General features: G+C 40.4%; 1 long non-coding RNA gene and 1 other non-coding gene across 5 annotated transcripts in view; both read right to left on the minus strand.

Annotated features, from left to right (window-relative positions):
- The window catches only part of LOC147343611 (uncharacterized), a 729,471-nt gene that overhangs the window by 637,573 nt on the left and 71,611 nt on the right, over positions 1–20,287 (minus strand). The window lies entirely within an intron of this gene.
- On the minus strand, positions 12,579–12,745 carry LOC147343613 (small nucleolar RNA SNORA81). Its single transcript, XR_015156524.1, has one exon. It is a non-coding gene; the product is annotated as a small nucleolar RNA SNORA81 (small nucleolar RNA).

Raw genomic sequence — 20,287 nt, forward strand, 5'->3', positions numbered from 1 at the left:
TGTAGTTATTTATTGAGCACACTTTTGTAGGGGGTATACAGAGCATACAAAAGGCCCCTTTTGTTTATGATATGGATTCTCCCAGTGTTCAGAAGCTTTCCTTCCAACAGCATCATTTCAGTTTGTCCAAACTTCTCACAGGAATCAACAGGATCTCTACTTAAAGCCTCTCATGAACAGAACCACGGGGCCACGGTCATGCTGCTTTTCCCCTGAGAATCAGAGCCCTGTGGATCCTGTTCTATCTATTCTTCCCCCAGCCTCCCGTTCTTTCAGCAGGCAGATACCTCCCAGAAGGAAACCGGATGCCAGGCCTGTGGGGGACTTGAGCTGCATAAGCCAAGCTGCAGGGGCTGGAAAGCAGAAGAGCTGCACAGCTCACCCAGCCCTAGTGCTGTCTTGAATGTCAAGAAGCGTGGGCACCGTGCAGCAGGGAAACCCATCCGGGCTGAGAGAGGGAGCCAGCTGCACAGACAGGGAATGTTGCCAAACATCCGAGTGTTCTCGTCTGTGGACAGAGGGTGGTTTGCTCATTGCCCTGCCTCTTCTGTTACTGGCAACATGCTGTCTGTGGAATGTTGTGGCCTGAAGGGTTTTGAGGTCTCTACTGAGATGAGGGTCCTAGATTGAGCCTGTGAAGTTCACTGTCCCAATTCCTCTGACTCAAAATCAATTGTGCAGATTTTCTCACTCTGGACTAAAAGCTTAAAAGCAATGCCATGCTCTGGCACCATGAGTTTGTTTCAAAAATTTTTCAGTGTTTACCAGTGCCATCTCGACCAATTTACACTGAGATGGTGCCTCCATCAGCTTTCCTGAGTGACCGTGTGGACCAGGTCACTCAGATATGCACAAGAGCCATAAGCAGCTTTCGGGTTAATCAAGATATTATGGTTGTTTAACCCACAGCAAGACCTGGCCTATCCTGAGTAGAATGACTTGAACCAGGGGTTGGGTGTTCAAATGCTTTCAAAGTAAAACTTCAGGCCTCTCCTCCCCCTTCCACACCCTCTGCCCTTCCACGGGACACTTCTCACTTTGCTGTGGCACAATGAAATACTCGAGATCAATTCCGCTCACAGACACAGAGATGGGTATGAGCCGGATATGCGTTTGACACCCTTCCTTTCTATGATCCCTACTGGTTGTGACAAGGCAAGGAAGGTTTATGTAAGTCGGTGTGATGGGAGGCACTGACAATGCAGGGCTAGTTTCATAAAGCACTCAGGTAGGTAGGGCTAGTCCAGAGTCTGTGAGGATAACAATCATGTTTCTAACCTGGGGAGATAGATCGACAGATAGGTCGACTGATAAATCAATCAAAAGAGTGATAGATCGATTTTATTGATTCTGTTCCTCTGGAGAATGTTGACACTAAGATACATGACTAAGCTTAAAATCAAACTGGGAGGGTTCTACAATATTATACAGCAAAGGCTGTAAATATAAACATTAAGGTCATTTTTGCAGCTACTATGGGTGGCAAAGATACAACCCCCTTTTGCTACATCTGTTTCCAACTACTTAAAAAGGAGTAAATGCTTCAGCTGCTGTGCAAAGGGCAGGAGGTGTTGTCAGCCCAGGAGAAGGGGAAACAGTCGGATCACCTTTCCCATCCCCAGGGATAGCTGGTGGCCTTCTGTACGGACACAGGCGTAGGTCTCACCCACCTCACGGGGTCTCTGAATCTGAGACAGGAAGCACGTAACAACCCATTACTAGGAATTTTAAAACATTTTAGTTTTCTGGATATGTAACTCTTATGACTGTTTTTCAACTTTCAAATACATTTTTAGGAATCCACAGTTTATGAGAGCAAGGAACTGCCTAAAACCAACCCCTTTTTACCAGATAATGTCTGGATCACACAAATATTACCTAGACCTTTAATATCTTTTATCCTTTGGTATAAAAGGATAACACAGTAAGGTAAATAAAGCAGATACTGACAATCCATTTTACATATGAAGAGATATAAAGACATTAAATGACCTGCCAAAGTCTGAAAGCTCATTAACAGCAGAACAAAGAAAGGATTGCAAGTACCTGACTCTGGACAGGATGCTTCTCAAAGCATCACATGTCACTTATTGAGTCATTTAAAACATCAGAGTGTGCCTGAGGCCAGCCTCCTGTGTGGTAAGGGCCAGAACCGTTCTTCTAAAACCTTTGCTCAGGCACTGGGTCAACAAATGTATACTGAGCACTTTTCCCCTTCTCTGTGCCAGGCAGTGCGCTATGTTCTGGAGATACACTGATTAACCAAACGAGACCCAGTGCCTATCCTGAGACATGCATGCTCTAGTGGGAGGAGGGGTGGGGAGAAGATCAAATATTCACATAAACAGAGAGATACACACAGCAAGAAAGCGGCGACTTGGAGGCCCTGGGCCAGGCAGAGGGTAGGGAGGGTTTTCTTGAGAAGCAGTGATGCAGATATGATCTAAAGAACAAGCTGGAGTTATTAAGACAAAGAGAGAAGAGAATGGTGTTGCAGGCAGAGGGTCTAGAATACACAAAGCCCCTATCATGGGAAGAAGCAAAGCGAATACAAGGGATGAAGGAAGTAAGTGGAACAGAGGAGCTTGTGAAAGGCTAGACTGGATTAAACAAGCAGTGGCAGATCTTGGGGGCTCTGAAGGCCATTTTAAGGAATTGTACTTTATCCAAAGAGAAACAGTAAGACATTGAAGGTTTATAAGTCAGGGGCTACCCTCCATATCATTAAGCCTGGATCAGCTGCCACCCAGAAAAGAAGTTGTTGCTTTCTGGGCAATTCATTATAACCCTGGAAAAGCAAACAGGCTTTTTTAATTTGATCACAAAACTTACACCCTTTCTTAAAGAGTCCCCATGCCATGCTCACAAACTTGAACTCTTTTCCATGCCATTCTTATCCTTCCGAGATGACACAAGATAGCAAGAAACACGGCAGAGAGCCAGGCAGAGATATAGTCTGGATCTCAGCTGTGCCACAGATGATGGCCGTGACACTGCCAAGCTCCGTGTTTTACCTCCTCTTATGTGCAAGGCAGCTCCCCTCTGGGGCTGGAAATAGTTCTCTGCTCAAAGTGGGGGTGAAAGGAGAAGTCTGGGACAGCTTGACAATCCATGCAACCACATTTTTAATTATTACAGACTTTCCCTGGTACTTGAATCTAGTTCTCCATGTGAACTGAGTTTCTGTTCAGAATTTTAACTTACAGAGGTGGGGGTGTGGAAGTCCTTGGAAATCCCACGATTCATTGGGGAAATAAGAAGCTGCCAATGAAATACAATGAACACAGAAAGACAGTGGAAGACATTAAAAATCTGTTGTCTATCCTGTACTCCAAAGTGATTTTTAAATGGTAATCACACCTTTGAAGAGTATCTAATTGGTATGAAAAAGAACTTTGGATGAATGTGGAGCTCTTCATCTGACTTCAGTTGATATACAGTGATAATATTCCAGACAAATTTCTGAAGCTTTTATCGCTTGACTGAGTGTTGGTCTGTTTCTGAAGTTTAAAAGGATTTTCTAATCTTTTGCTTCCCAGGAGTTAAGCAGAGAAACTGTTTAACAGAGTTAAACATTACAAATGATGAACATAAAAGAGAGGAGGTAAAAGCATTAAATGCCCTGTGGAAAGTGCCCTCAAGTCCAGACTAGGTCAAGTGTACAGTCTGTGGTGACACAGGGATTTAAGTCTCAAACCTCCAAAAAGACACTTTCTAGTCTCTTTACTTCCGGGTCACTCAGTAGCCCCGGGTGGCTCCTCTGAGTGGCCGACACCACGTAAGAACCCCCATCTTCATCTGTACCATCAGGAACAAAATAAGCTTGCTGTGTGCTTGGCGTTATGTTAAATGCTGCTATACTTAAACGATTAGCACTGTAAAATAGTTTTAGAAAAAGACATTTATGATCACTCGCAAGTAAATGCTCAAATGGTTTAACTAGCTTATTAAGCAGGATCATTCATTACAAATCTATTAGATTTGCATAAAATATACTCTACTGCTACCACTCTCACAGATACAATGGCAACACCCTTTGAACTAAGGCCCATAAGTCGCCTTAATGGGTTACATGAAAATTTTAATGGCCCAGAACTTGGCCACTTACATTTACTACGTAGACAGATGTTGAGTGCCGCTAATGAGAAGACTGTCGGATACTCAGCTTGTAATGCCCTCTGCTTAAATTCTGTAATTAACACACATGTCATTGGTTAGCATTTTTGATCCCTCTCTTTAAAAAGGATTTTATATTAACCAAGGCAGTTAATTTTCTTCTGCAAGGACTTCATATGTATCTTAGACCTCATCTCCTGCTACTTTTCTCCCTCTTTACTTCAAGAAAACCACACTGACCTCCTTGATGATCTTTAAAAATGCCAGCCTCCTCAGGACCTTTATACTTCTGTAACCTCTGCCTGGAACACAGTAAGTCTGGGTCTTAGAGAAGCAGACACCAAAGTAGTATTAGACATGCAAGAGATGTACTGGGAGAAATGCCCCTGAGGGAAACTGGGAAGGGGCTGGAGGAGGCTGGGCAGGAGAGCTGCCAAACCACAATGCAGATCTGATCCCTGTGATGAACAGAAAAAGGGAAGATGGAAGGAGAGAAGGAAGGAGGAAGGAAAGAAGGAAAGAAGGGAGGAGGAGGAAGGAAGAAAGGAAATATTTTTTGCGCTTTCTTAGCTAGTCTCATTTTTTTTTCTTTCTTTACTTCTAATTTTAAGAAGTAACTGACATACAGCACTGTATAATTTTCATCATTGATGTTTTAAAATGCCTATCTCATGTTGTCAACAACACTGATTTTTTAAAATATCTATCAATTTGATAAGCTAAAATATTTGTATCTTATGAATTTATATACTTCATTATTTATGCTTTTGAGCCTAGTGTTCATTTTCATTAACCTTTTTGTATTCTTTTTAGTGAAATATCTGGTTTTCCAATAGGTTGGAGAAGGAAATGGCAACCCACTCCAGTATTCTTGCCTGGAGAATCCCAAGGACAGAGGAGCCTGGTGGGCGGCCATCTATGAGGTTGCACAGAGTCAGACACAACTGAAGTGACTTAGCAGGAGCAGCAGCCAATAGGTTGGCCCAAAAGTTCATTTGGGTTTTTCTATAGCAGCTTATGGAAAAACCTGAACAAATTTTTTGGCCAACCAAATACTTGGACAATTTTTCTATAGAAAGTTTTTCTTTTAATTAACACTCTTATAGCACTAATATGTATATTACATATATACATAATTAATATCAGTAATATACACTACATATGTGAAAATGAAAGTGTTAGTTGCTCAGATGTGTTGGACTCTCTGTGACCCCATGGACTGTAGCCTATTAGGCTTCTTTGTCCATGGAATTCTCCAGGCAAGAATACAGGAATGGGTAGCCATTCCCTTCTCCAGGGGATCTTCCCGACCTAGGGATCTATCCTGGGTCTCCTGCATTGGCAGGCAGATTCTTTACCCTCTGAGCCACCAGGGAAGCTCCATATATTATATACATACACACATATGTGTGAGTATGTTTGACTGGGCAGAAGATCTAAATAACATTAGTTTAAAGAAGACATACAGATGGCCAGAAGACACATGAAAAGACGCTCAACATCACTAATTATTACAGAAATGCAAACCAAAACTACAATCAGATATGACCTCATACCCAGCAAATTTGGAAAACTCAGCAGTGGCCACAGGATTGGAAAAGGTCAGTTTTCATTCCAATCCCAAAGAAAGGCAATGCCAAAGAATGTTCAAACTACCACACAATTGCACTCATCTCACACGCTAGTAAAGTAATGCTCAAAATTCTGCAAGCCAGGCTTCAGCAATATGTGAACTGTGAACTTCCAGATGTTCAAGCTGGTTTTAGAAAAGGCAGAGGAACCAGAGATCAAATTGTCAACATCAGCTGGATCATGGAAAAAGCAAGAGAGTTCCAGAAAAACATCTATTTCTGCTTTATTGACTATGCCAAAGCCTTTGACTGTGTGGATCACAATAAACTGTGGGAAATTCTGAAAGAGATAGGAATACCAGACCACCTTATCTGCCTCTTGAGAAATTTGTATGCAGGTCAGGAAGCAACAGTTAGAACTGGACTGGAACAACAGACTGGTTCCAAATAGGAAAAGGAGTACATCAAGGCTGTATATTGTCACCCTGCTTATTTAACCTATATGCAGAGTACATCATGAGAAACTCTGGACTGGAAGAAACACAAGCTGGAATCAAGATTGCCGAGAGAAATATCAATAACCTCAGATATGCAGATGACACCACCCTTATGGCAGAAAGTGAAGAGGAACTAAAAAGACTCTTTAAAGTGATAGTAGAGAGTGAAAAAGTTGGCTTAAAGCTCAACATTCAGAAAACGAAGATCATGGCATCCGGTCCCATCACTTCATGGGAAATAGATGGGGAAACAGTGGAAACAGTGGCAGACTTTATTTTTCTGGGCTCCAAAATCACTACAGATGGTGACTGCAGCCATGAAATTAAAAGACGCTTACTCCTTGGAAGGAAAGTTATGACCAACCTAGATAGCATATTCAAAAGCAGAGACGTTACTTTGCCAACAAAGGTTCGTCTAGTCAAGGCTATGGTTTTTCCTGTGGTCACGTATGGATGTGAGAGTTGAACTGTGAAGAAGGCTGAGCACCAAAGAATTGATGCTTTTGAACTGTGGTGTTGGAGAAGACTCTTGAGAGTCCCTTGGACTGCAAGGAGATCCAACCAGTTCATTTTGAAGGAGATCAGCCCTGGGATTTCTTTGGAAGGAATGATGCTGAAGCTGAAACTCCGGTACTTTGGCCACCTCATGTGAAAAGTTGACTCATTGGAAAAGACTCTGATGCTGGGAGGGATTTGGGGCAAGAGGAGAAGGGGACGACAGAGGATGAGATGGCTGGATGGCATCACTGACTCGATGGACGTGAGTCTGAGTGAACTCCAGGAGTTGGTGATGGACAGGGAGGCCTGGCGTGCTGCAATTCATGGGGTCACAGAGAGTTGGACATGACTGAGCAACTGATCTGATCTGATCTGATGACCTCATACCAGCCAGAATAGCTATCATCAAAAAATGCACAAATGATAAATGCTGGAGAGGGTGTGGAGAGAAGAGAATCCTCTTGCACTCTTGGTGGGAATGTAAATTGACACATCCACTATGGAGAACACTATGGAGGTTCCTTATAAAGCTAAAAATAGAGCTACCATATGACCCTGCAGTTCCATTCCCGGACATATATCTGGAGAAAATCATGATCCAAAGGGATACATGTAGCCCAGTGTTCACTGCAGCACTGTTTAAAATAGCCAAGGCATGGAAGCAACTTAAATGTCCATCAGTATACTGGTGGCAGATTCATTTTGATATATGGCAAAACCAATACAATATTGTAAAGTTAAAAAATAAAATTAAATTTTTAAAAAAAGAAAGAAAAAAAATAAAAATAAATAAATAAAAACCATCAAAAAAAAGAAAATGTGGTACATATATACAACAGAATGTTACTCAGTCATTAAAAGGAATGAAATAAAGCCATTTGCAGCAACATGGATGGAGGTAGAGAGTCTCATAAAGAATGAAGTAAGACAGAGAAGGAGAAACATCATATGACATCACTGCTATGTGGAATCTAAAAAGAAATATTACAAATGAACTTACAAAACAAAAAGATATGCACAAACTTAGAAAACAAACTCATGGTTGACAGGGGGAAGAAACAGGGAGTTTGGGATGGACATGTACATACTGCTATATTTAAAATGGATAACCAACTAAGACCTATTGTATAACATATGGAACTCTGCTCAGTGTTATATGACAGCCTGGATGGGAGGAGGTTTGGGGAAAATGGATACATGTATATTCATGGCTGAGTCCCTTCGCTGTTCACCTGAAATTATCACAACATTATTAGCAGCTATAATATTCACAGGTATATTCACAGCTATACCCCAAAACAAAATCAAGGATTCGATTTAAAAAAATAATAAAAATTTTAGCTCCCCAAACTATGAGAGAACACATTTCTTTTGTTTTAAGCCATCAGGTTTTTGGCTATTTGTAACTGCCACCAGAGGAAATCACGTATGTGTGTTCATGTACATACACATGTACACACTTTTATACATGTTTATTTGTGTGTGTATCTGTCAGACTAGCACTTATTAGTGTAATTCAATGGAATTCAACTTTATTGCTTCACCTTCTTATTCTCCAACTAAAGTTAAAAAATAGCCTCCTGGAAAATAGTCTTCTAGCTCTTGGTTTTATAAAACTTACTCTACCTAATTTTTTTAAATACAATCTAAAAATTAAACTTCACTATGTGTCTTTCCTATGTGTTAGTTGGTTATTTTTGACCTAATAAAGTGATATGTCTGTCCTGTGCTGTTCTTATTCCATTAACGTTCCACAATCAGTGATGTTTACAAGCTCAAAGAAAAAAAATCACCAATTTAATAAAATTAAAATGTGTTTCAGTCCTGAAGATTTTATTATTATTTTATTATTCCATAAAGAATTTTCATAGATAAATACAAGTACATAGGCTTTCATATACTGTACCATCTCTGGGTCCTACACAATGTTGATTCCCTCCTCTAGGTCCTATATTTTAATATATTTCTATAGCACTAGATTATGAGACCCTTGAGAGAGTTTTACACTTCCTTGAGTCCAATGGTAGCACTGGTCCCAGGACTTAATTGGTGCTCAACAATGCTTATTAATTTAACCCTGAAAACTGTGAAATAAATCAAGTGCCTGTCCATTAAAACATCCCATAAGGGCTAAATCTAGACTGCACATCACAGTTAGGAAGATCACAAATGTAAATATATAGGGTTGAAGGTGATTTGCAAAAGATTTGTAGGTAAATTGCACATTCAAAGACCATGTAGATTTCTCTTTGGCAATTGTGAGTGAAATTCTATTCATCACAGCCCACAACATGGCTATAAGGCATAAGTAACAACCTTTTTCATTCTTGCTAGTGAACAGCCTTATCTACTCCAGACTTGGTTTATGCTTTCTTACAGCTAAAGTTTGGACCAGCAACACAAACTGAATCCTTCACCCACACAACTTACACACTGAACACTGAAGCTGACTACATCAGTAGTATGATGGTTGTTTGATTATGAGATGAGAAGCACTGTGAGAGAAATAGAAATAAAATTCTGCATCTAACTTTAGGAGAAGGCCGTTACAATCAATTCAAAGTATCAACAGCTGGCAGGTACTATGATCTCCATAGTGTTACTGCCTTCCACTAATCTCCCAGAGAGGTAACTCTGGGATGCTGTGCTCAAACTACTTAAAGCCATTCATCTCCAAGAAGTTGTGACAGTTACCTTGCTATTTTGTTCCCAGTCCTCAAGGGGAAATTTAATCAAAATTGTCAGAGCTTGAAAGAAAAGGGGGAAAATACACACAATCAAGCTACCCTTCAATAACCAGATAAAACCACCAAGAATTAATCAAAACTTAACTTGAAACCCTTCCAGAACTGCAAAACTCTCACAGTATCCCAGAGATAGATGATCCCATGAATTCTGATGTATGCAGCACACTAGTTTGATAAAATGGCGATGTTTTCCTGCCGTAAGTGGTATAATTCACTATGCATCATATGCATTTATTTAATAAGATCCCTGTTTCACACTCAGCCAGACATTTCTCACAAACTGCCATCTTCACAGGCCACCCGCTCTGCTGATTCAGCTTTCTACTGTAGTGGGTCAGGCTGCCACCAGCTGCCATTTTTTCATGACACAAGCTAATGATCTGGTGCTTTCTTGCATGTTGAGGTTAATAGATAACTAATATATTTTAGCACATTCATTATGGCCAGTTTTCCACTAAGAAAAAAACTGCATATTGGGTTGTTCTGCTTTGACAAATGTGGTGCTACATCGTGAAGGCTGATTAAAATCAATACTTCTGTGGAAAATTACATACAAGATGTATTAGTATCCAGGATACTCTGATAAGAACGCTTCTTATTCTCAGTTCTGCTCTCACCCCGCAACCTCAAAAAAATCACACTAAAACTGGATGTGATTATTCATGAGGAAGTCAGTGTTTTTTCAACTGACAAATTAAAATTACTCATCAGTTAGGCCATAGCTTGTCATTTAAGACAAGGTAAATTTTAGTTTAGTTTGGAGAGTAATGCTAGCTAATGAGGAACTGCAAGAAATTGAAAACATTCGGAAGTCATATTTTATGTCCAATCAAAATTTCAGAAAGCCTCCAGAAATTCAATGGCATAAACTTTCTCAATTGAAACAAGAGAGCAAAGAACAAGCAGAGAGAAATAATTCAGTAGAGGAGGAAAGCAAAATTTGAGATGGCCATGAGACGTAAATCCTGTGCAAATGTGCAGACAGTTGGGGAAGAAACTTGGGCTTTGCACTGGTACGGAACAGACATACACAAATCTTAGCTAGATCTTAAGGGAAATGACCCACACTAGCAGCAGCGTTATTTTTAGGTACGTCTCATAGTTCCCTGCCTAGTAAGTAACAGTTAAGTATTATTGTTTCCATTTCACAGAACAGGAACATAATCAGAGAGGCTCAGGACCAAAACTGGAATTCAAGCTCAGGTTTGCTTGATCCAAGGCTTGGCTCTTTCCATCCTGCCTATGCCCACATTCGCTAATACCCACTGGCAGAATTAGTCGCTATATACTCTATGTCAGGAGTCCCCTCCCCAACCTCCAGGATCTAATGCTGATGATCTGAGGCAGAGCTGATGCAATAATAATAGAAATAAAGTGCACAATAAATGTAATGGCTTAAATCATCCTAAAACCATCCTCCCTCCTATGGTCCATAGAAAAATGTTCTTCCACGAACCCATTCCTGGAACCAAAAAGGTTGGGGACAACTGCTCTATATCCTCAAAGTTTCTCTTTGATTGTTTGATGGTGGTATTTATTGATTTCTTCATTTTTGGCTTTTATATCTTTGTAGTAGTTCTTATCACTCCGTTTGCCAGTTTATCTCCTAACATGACTCTCTCTCATGGGAGCTGAAGCTCCTGGAAGACAAGACATATTTTACTGGTGTATTCTCATCACTTAGCAGTACCTGGAACATAGTAGGTACTCAATAAAGGCTTGTGAGCTTGTTCCATCATTCATACATTAGCGTTTATTAAGCTCCCTGTACATGTCAGACGCTGGGGATAGAGCAGTAAACAAAAGCAGACAGAAGACCCTGCTCTCAATCAGTGAGCAGAAAACATCAGCCAAATCATCACATAAACTAAAACACATTGCAAGTCCACTGAGGTGTGTGCTATGTCACAGAGGAGCAGAGAACCTCAAGAGTACAGGACAGTTTGGAGAATCCAGTAAGGATTCTAAAGAAAAGGATTTGTGAGTGAGCAGTCAAGAACGAGGAGATGGCTAGAAATCCCCGGCAATCCCTCAGCAGGAGGTGACACAGCAAGACTAGATCCATAGGAGGATCAGTGTGGCTGGAGGGCAAAGATAGAGAGGGGAACAGGTAAGCATGAAGAGACAGCACTGCATCAGAGAAAAACACACACTTCTCATTAACCAGAAGCCGTCTACCTATAGAGACTTCCACAAAGAGAAAATCCATGATCTCTCATTCCAGTCCCAAAATGTTTGGAGCAGCTGTCCATTTTCTTTCCAAACTCCCTTTAAAAAAAAAAATTGCTCAACTTATTATATAAGTGACATTCCGTTAGCACTGGACTGTCCAGACCGGGACTGTCGGCAGCAACTTCTCTGACCACTGGAGAGTCAGGGGCACCTCTGAAGCAGTAGTATGTGAAAGGAGGAGTCTGAGAAGGCAAGTTTCCTATAAATGAGGCTGAGAGGAAGCTCCTTGTCCACAGTGCTGGTGGTAAAACTATGCATTCAATTGATTATCCAAAAAATAATATCAGTGATTAGCAAAATGAAGTGAAAGTTGCCCAATTGGGTCTACTCTTTGTAACCCCATGGACTATAGCCTGCTAGGCTCCCTTGTCCATGGAATTTTCCAGGCAAGAATACTGGAGTGGGTTGCCATTTCCTTCTCCAGGAGATCTTCCTGGACCAGGGATCAAACCCATGTCTCCTGCATTGGCAGGCAGATTCTTTACCACTAAGCCACCAGCCCTAGAGTGACCCAATATTGCCTGAAAATGGCAGATCCCTCACCTTTCAAGATGCTGGCACCAGGTAACTGGGTCAGCAATCTCATCCCACAAGGGAGAAGTCAGCTCTACTCTCCGAAGGTGCTTGCTGCAGCCCGTGTGGGGAGAAACAATACAAAGACCTGCATGTTGAGTAGTTAAAGTTTATTGGGTTTTTTTACCCCCAATTAAGTGTGTTTGTAGTGATTCCATCAGCAGAAACTACCAGTACACTGAATTGCCATGCATTACCTGACATGGTATTTCCATTTTGCTCTATTAACAAAGACTAGGGATGTCTAATTTCCAGGGACGTCTCAGCACAGATGCTCAAAAGGAATGATTAATTTTTTTTCTCTGTTCATTCTTTGGAAACTCATTTTTTAGATTGGTCTAAAGATATATTGCACCAAATATCAAAGGACACTGGACGTTAAGAAAGAGATCCACCTCAGTATCTACAATCTAGGGCAGTTACTTGTCTTCTTGTGTGCACTGTGGTTACTTTCTAGAAATGAAGAAATAGAAACTCATGTCCATAAGGATAAGTCATAAGCAAAGAAAAAATTATTTAAGAAAAACATGAGGAGTTAAGGTAGCATTAAGGCATCTCTACATTTACATGAAGTTGAAAGACAAAATAGGGTGAGGATAGATTAATAAAGAGTAACCTGCATGGTTAGCAATAAAAAATGCTTTTTCATAGACATTAGTGGGGTTTATTTTGATTGGCTTTTTATTAGTGGTTGTAATTCTATTTCCTGGATCAATGAGTCCAAATTGGATATTAGCAACCACAGGGGTAGAGTAACTCAGGTAACTCTTGAGGATAAGCAATTAAAATAGATTAGGAAATGGCTTCTTTTCATAGCTATGGGCTAAGTATCCAGAACCAGGTTGCTCTCAGGCCCTGTTAGGAAACCAAAAAGGCTGCTCCTCAGCTGGGGAGAGGGGTCTTTCCATACCCTATTTTTGGCCCTTATTCTCTCTCCTTCACTTCCTTTTGGTCTCCTGGAAATGAATTCAATTTGTTCACCCTAAGGAACTGAGAGCTTTTAACAGCTTAATATATTATCTCTCCCAGTGGTATTTGCACTTTGATAGAGAATAATGCCTTAACTCAGAAGAGTGAACTGTTTGGGCAATGAACTGAACAGAAGGGATCAGGGTTCAGGATAGGCAGGTACATAGCTCCATGTTGCTCACTGGGCCAGCTTATAAGATCAGGTCAGAGAGGACCCAGACCAGGGATTCTCAAAGTGCCGCCCAGTGAGGCCCTGAGAGACAGTGGTTACATGAGGTCAAAACTACTTTCATAATAATACTAAGATGTCATTTGCCCTTTCACTCTTGTTTTCTCGTAAACATGGTGGGGTTTTCTAGAATCTTCATGATGGGGAATATCACAACCTATTGAACACAGAAACAGGAGAATTCAGATGCCTATTAAGTAACATGTTAAGAAGATTTGCAAAGATGTAAAACAATTCTTTGAATTATTTTTAGTTTTAGCATCTTAAAATGCTTAGTAAAATAATTTTAATCAAAAATTCAATGAAATTTTTAAAACAAATAAATGTCAATACATTTAAATTTAAAATCTTAAATAAAATTTTAAGATTATAAACACAATTTTTTAAATTTTTTGATGTATTTCGTGCCAGCAATTTTCCTTATGTGTAGTATTATATAGTTTTGATTATACATGGAAAATAACTACAGTTTCCTGTTATTTTCCATATTTTGTAATAAGTGCTTGACATATTAAAAACAATTTTAACTGTTGTTAAATGCTGTATGACATTCCATTGTATGAATATGCCATCTTTTACTATTTCTTTTGTTAAATATTTATCATTCCGTCTTAGAAATAATGGTGATGAACATCTTATGTGCCAACTTGCTGCTGCTGCTAAGTCGCTTCAGTCGTGTCTGACTCTGTGCGACCCCATAGACGGCAGCCCACCAGGCTCCCCCATCCCTGGGATTCTCAAGGCAAGAACACTGGAGTGGGTTGCCATTTCCTTCTCCAATGCATGAAAGTGAAGAGTGAAAGTGAAGTCGCTCAGTCGTGTCCAACTCTTAGCGACCCCAGGGACTGCAGCCTACCAGGCTCCTGCGTCCATGGGATTTTCCAGGCAAGTGTACTGGAGTGGGGTGCCATTGCCTTCTCCGAGTTAGGAACTAAAAAATATTTAACCAAAATTTAAATCCCTAATATGCATTTTAAGTGGGATGCCTTAAATATATTGAGGTTGTCTATGTTATACTACACAGAAACATCAAAAATACAGATTTTTTAGCCCAAATGTTTGGGTAACACCATCATATATGGGATGGTGCTCTCATTTTTAAATTCTCATGGTAGTCTCAGAATTTTTTGTATATCTATCAGGGTATTTTGGATTACTATGTCAACCTTACTAATAGGCAGTTATTTTTTTAATTGTAATTAATGTCTACATGAGCAACTTTGTAAAAGTTCTGGATATAATTCTTAGTTTAAAATTGAGCGTCAGACATTGAAGGAAAGTTCAAGTCAGCTGATAATAAAATGAGTGTGGGAAAGCTTTAACCAGCTTAGCAGGAGGGCAGAAAAATCAGTTAGAATAACATCAGTGAGTGGGTGTGACTTAGTCAGGAGACAAACACAACCTAACTGAAAAGTAAGGCACCAATTAAAACAAATCTATTCCAGGAAAGCAAAGAAAACCATGTATGGCATCACCCAGCAACACGAACATGTGACAAATGCAATGTATATGATAGTATTTGCACTACTCTCTCTCCCGATTAGACATGGATTATCCAGAAAACAAAGATCCCATAATACAGACTTAACAGAAAGCCTCAGCATCAGGAAACCCACTTCAAAGTCGTCCAGACGAACAATCTAACCTCATGGCCCACCCATGCTGACCACAAGGCAGCACAGCAAAAAGGTGACCCCAAAGAAATGGGCAGAGGAAACAGCACCATTTTGTCATCATTTTCCTTGGAGAAACAAGGATGCATGACATTTTATTAATAGGCACAATCTCCTTATGTAAGTAACCTGGTAAAAGGTAATAGGGTGATTTCATGCTCTGCTGAAAGGAAGTGGGATGGCTTTCTACCCTAAAGCCCTTGGTGCTTTTTCAAGCACAGCATGGAGCATATTTGCTATTTCTTTATCACAGATAGAACCTCAGTGATGTAAAAGAGCTGATCCAGCTTCCTGCAGAAAGGCTGTTTATTATGTACACCGTTGATTTCATATACTCCAGGGCCTATTGGCTCATGCAGTCATAACCAATATGGATACTGACTAGTGGAGTTGCAAAGACAGCTGTCTTGGTTCTTTCATACCTTTCAGTTATATCACAACATGCTAATTAATGCAAGACCACAAGGTCAGTGCCTTGTCAGTTTGACCTGATACCTCTTACAGTGTGAAATGTCCTTACAGAGATCTTGAGACAAATCGCCAACAATCTCAAAGTTCTGATGGTTTGAAGAAGGAAATGGCAACTCAATCCAGTATTTTTGCCTGAAAAATCCCATGGACAGAGGAACCTGGGGGGCTAGAGTCCGTGGGGCTGCTAAGAGTTGCACATGACTGAGTAACTAAGCATTCATCATTAAGTCCTGGAGGTATACACTCCATCCTGTTTTCATTCACAACTTCCATTTACTCACTCAATTCACGAATATATACTGAATGACTAGTATGTACCAAGTACTTCTAGGCTCTAAGCAAAACAAAAATGCCTGATACCATGGGAAAAAAGAAAAAAAAAAAAAAAATAGTGCAGAGACAGGGAGTGCCAGTCTGATATCTTAAACATGGTGGTCAGGGAAGGCCTCACTTAGAAGAAGTCATTTAAGCAAGACATAGTGAGGGGCGATCCACAAGGATATCTGGAGAAGGAATGTTCCAAGCAGAGACCCAGAGGAAGGAGCATCACCTAACAAGTTCAAAGCGTAGCAAGAAGTACAGGGCAAGGTGAACAAAGGACAAATGTGGGAAGGGAAACAGGAAGAAGGGCGGTGGGGGCAGCAGATAGCGAGGGTCTTAAGAGCTGTTAGAGGACCGCTGGTTTTTCTATGTGAGGTGGAAAACCATTGGAGGTTTTGTACTGATACAAAGGACTGATATTACCAGATCTGCCATTTAACAGGACCCCCAGATAGAGAACAGGCTGCCAAGAAATACAAACAGAAGAGGGAGACCGGTTAGAAGATTATTGGAATAATCCAAGTGCAAGATTATGGTGACTTGGACTGGAGTACAGCAGGGTAGGTGATGAGAAGTAGTCAGAACATGGGTCACTTTGGAAGATGGCACCACACAGAATTTGCTGACAGACTGAGAAAGAAAGGGCAAGGATGGTCTCTAGCATCATTAAATACCCAGGAACCCCCTTTCCGTAAGTTTGCTTTATGCCACTTTGCTTTTATGAAAGACCTGCGTTAGTGCCTGCTTTTACTAACAGAAAGACATCCAAAGAGGATATTTGCTTTTCAAAAAAAAAAAAAAAGGTGAAGAGTGAAAATAGCACTGAGCATTTCAGAGGCAGTGTGCACCCCCAGCAGTAAGAGTGGCCCCACCAAGCTTGTCTCCCAGAACTACACTCACTGCCTCAGCATCAAGCCCCACAGCTTCGAACTGTGTCTGTGTGAGCATCTGTGCTTTACCTAGATTTATTTTGTGCATTCCTTAGCAACATGTGCCCTCAGGTAACTGCTTCTTCGCTTTACACCATGTCGGCTTACAAAGTTTCCATAAGAACACTCTAGGATAGTGAGAGAGGACTATATAGGTTTGGAGTTCAGGGACAGAGTCTGGCCTAAAACTTGGGTCTGGGAGTCATCAGCATATAAATGATGGTTTAAAATATAAGACTGTGTGAGAGCCCTAAGCAGTAAGTGAAGGTAAAGAAGATGACAGAGAAGCGAGCTTTATGGCTTTGCAGTGTATAGAGGTCAGGACAAGAGAAGAAAGCAGCCAAGCAGAGAGCAGGGGTGGCCAGTGAGGAAGGGGCGTGGCTGGCATTATAAACCAAGTAAAGGGGAGGAAACCACCAGGGGTGCAAATGCTGATGTCCTTAATGGACTAAGAACTAACCACTGGATTTAACAATGTGGAAGTTAGTAGTATTCTTGAAACAAGCCATTTCTTTGAAGTGACTGAGGCAAAAATCTGATTGAAGTGGGTCTAAAAGCAAAAGTGAAAAGATAATTTGGAGACGGTAAATATGAGTTGCATGCTTGCTTAGTTGTGTCCGACTCTCGTGACCCCATGGATAGTAGCCAAACAGGCTCCCCAGTCCATGGGATTTTTCAGGCAAGAATACTAGAATGGGTTGCCGTTTCCCACTCCAGGGGATCTTTTCGACCCAGAGATAGAATATGAAAGTTCTTTCAAAGAATTTCACTCAGAAGAAAACATAAATGAGGTAGTAGCTAGAGAGGGATATAAGATCAGGAAAGGTTATATTTAGATGGGAGACACTCCACTGTACGTGTTGGCAGGAATGCTGTAGTAGACAGAGTTAAAAAGGATATTGCAGGAGGCCGAGGGGAGAGTTGCTAGAATCAGAGGCAGATGCTGGGACTGGTGCTCAAGTGTAACACACAGACTAACAGGGGAGAAACAGAGTGTTTGGATGTAGATGTAGACAAGTGGGTTGATGAGGGAGTAACAGTTTATAGACGTTTACAGAAGCTCTCATCTTATTACTTCTATTTTACGGGGCGGGAAGGGGGTCAAAGAAATATGGCCCAGTGTCAACAAATAAGAATGAGAATGGGAGAGGAAATGTAAGAGGCTTTCGAAAAAGGAGAATCATTCTCCTTGAAGGAGTGAGGGGAAATAGCAGGATGTCAGAGCACCCTAGGGGCTAGTGACGGGGCCAGCTTCATTGGCATCTGACCTGGACAGTCACACAGGGCCCTGTGCTCAGAAGGTTTAATGCACTGTTATCTCTATCTTGAAATTCTTAAAAATGTCCTCTTTGAAATCGTGTTCTCTGAAGCCCAGTGGAACAAGAGAGCACCTGCGTGGGCAGGGAAGATGCATCAGGCAGCAGCGCATGCAAGTGCTTGTGGCCCAGCGATAATCTGTGCGCATGCGTGGGATCAAGCCTGGGAGCAGAGGAGACGGCACAACCACCGCATGCCTCGGGGCACTCCTGGCACCACAGTCCTAGGCAGACAGCCCAGATCGGCTGCTGCAACCGCAGAGGCAGCAGCAAAAGTGGCAGGGTCATCTGGAGAAAGCAGGGCTCTGAATGGCGGGGAGGCAGCTCCCGGGACTGTGATGGGAAGCCACTTGCCCCTGTCCCCAGAGCCTGGCCTACAGCATCCGCACAAGTATTAACTCTGGACTGGGCACTAGGGCAGGAACTGCTTTCTCTCGGGCAGCAAATCTCACCAGTTAAATTGTTATCAGACAAAAACAAGCACAGGGATATCACAGTAAAGCATATCAGGGAGTCAGTAGAATTCTTTAAAAAATTTAGAATCTCCAGTTTCAAAATCTGCTACACTGCAAAGCAAATAGCCACAGGCTTAGAAATAGAAATTAAATTAAAAATCATCACATTCAGCAGAAAGTAATACTATTACCATGTTAAACTCCAGATGAACTTGTTATTAATGAAGAAGCCAGTTCTTTCTTGTAATCGAAAATATAGCAAGAGAACATGTAAATAATCATTTTGAAATATGTACAAATCATGACACCACTTTCACTTGTATAACTTCCATGACTTACAGGCAATATTGGAGGAAATATTAAAAGGCCATTGTATAAATTTACAACCAAAATTGCATTCAAACTTACTTAAAATGATTTTATGAAGAGTGAAGAGTGAAATCTTTTTAGAAAAATTGCCCTGCACAAATCATCAGCTCTAGAAGTACTAAAATTTATAATCAAAATAATTTACCAGAAGTATAACATACTTATTATACACAGGACAAGTACTAGGAAGAAAGGATCATTAGGACCATGTCAGAAGATGCCTACCACAAAAGGTGAAAAAAATATTTATAAATAGCTTTACAAATTTTTTCTAGAAATTGTTGGTTGCTCTGCTTCTTCACTTATATCTGTACCTATGTGCACCAAAATATGGCTCATTGTTTACTTCTGATAGTAGATAAGAAATGTTTTGATAGTTCAGGATATTACAAATCATATAATAAACTTCTCATGTTTCTATGGATTCTCTTCTTGTATATGATATCATTTCTCAGCAGTGTACATTTCATCTATATATAATTAATAACCACATCAACAAAGATAATACCATAACAGGTTTTTAAGAAAAAGTATGCCAATCTTGTCACAGCCTATACTATAAAAACTCAAATTTTCTAATAACAATTTCATCATCAGAAAGATCCTCCACAAAATTAAAATTTATCGTTTAAGTTTTTGCAATGGGAAGGCAATGAACAAGATTCTCCATTTTCATTCTGTGTTTTCTGGAATAAAGCTGAAGGACTTAAAAAAGTTTTTAAAAAAAAGTTTTTTGCAGTCTTACTTTCTCCTGAAGTTGTTCTAAATTACATAGATTGAAAATGGAAGTTCACAAAAGAATACATTTTGATTATCTATTATAAGCAAATTTTCAGAAAAGTGAGCCAGAAAAATCTTTAGATCAATTAAGATGTTAATGAAATATTATTTTGTTGTATTACTGAATATTAATGTTTGCCATTTTAAAATTTATGTCACTAATAATGTAATGCTATAACCACATACTATGGTTTATAAGTTGTAAAATATTTTTAAAGTGAAAAAGCTTTCATATTTTAGTGTATTTAAGGTCATTCTTCCTGCCTTTTGTAAGCGTCATGTATAATGATACCTCACAGAATGACTATTCTCAGGGGCCCTTTGCATGGATCCAATGTTGTCTGATCTAACTCACTAGTTCTTCAGCTAGAAGTACTTGAAATTCTATCACCTAATGTGGCTACATGTATTCCTCCTATGAGTCAACGGAGGGCTGCTCTCAGAGGATCCTATGATTCTGCAATCTCAGTGACTTCATAATATCTCGGTTTGAGTGCATTTAATCAGTTTTATTTTGAAATTTTGGAGAGTGACACAAATA

Source organism: Bos grunniens, chromosome 27 (genome assembly GCF_055505025.1).
Source record: "Bos grunniens cultivar Pamir isolate PY7600 chromosome 27, Bosgru_T2T1.0, whole genome shotgun sequence".
In the NCBI taxonomy this organism is placed as follows: domain Eukaryota; kingdom Metazoa; phylum Chordata; class Mammalia; order Artiodactyla; family Bovidae; genus Bos; species Bos grunniens.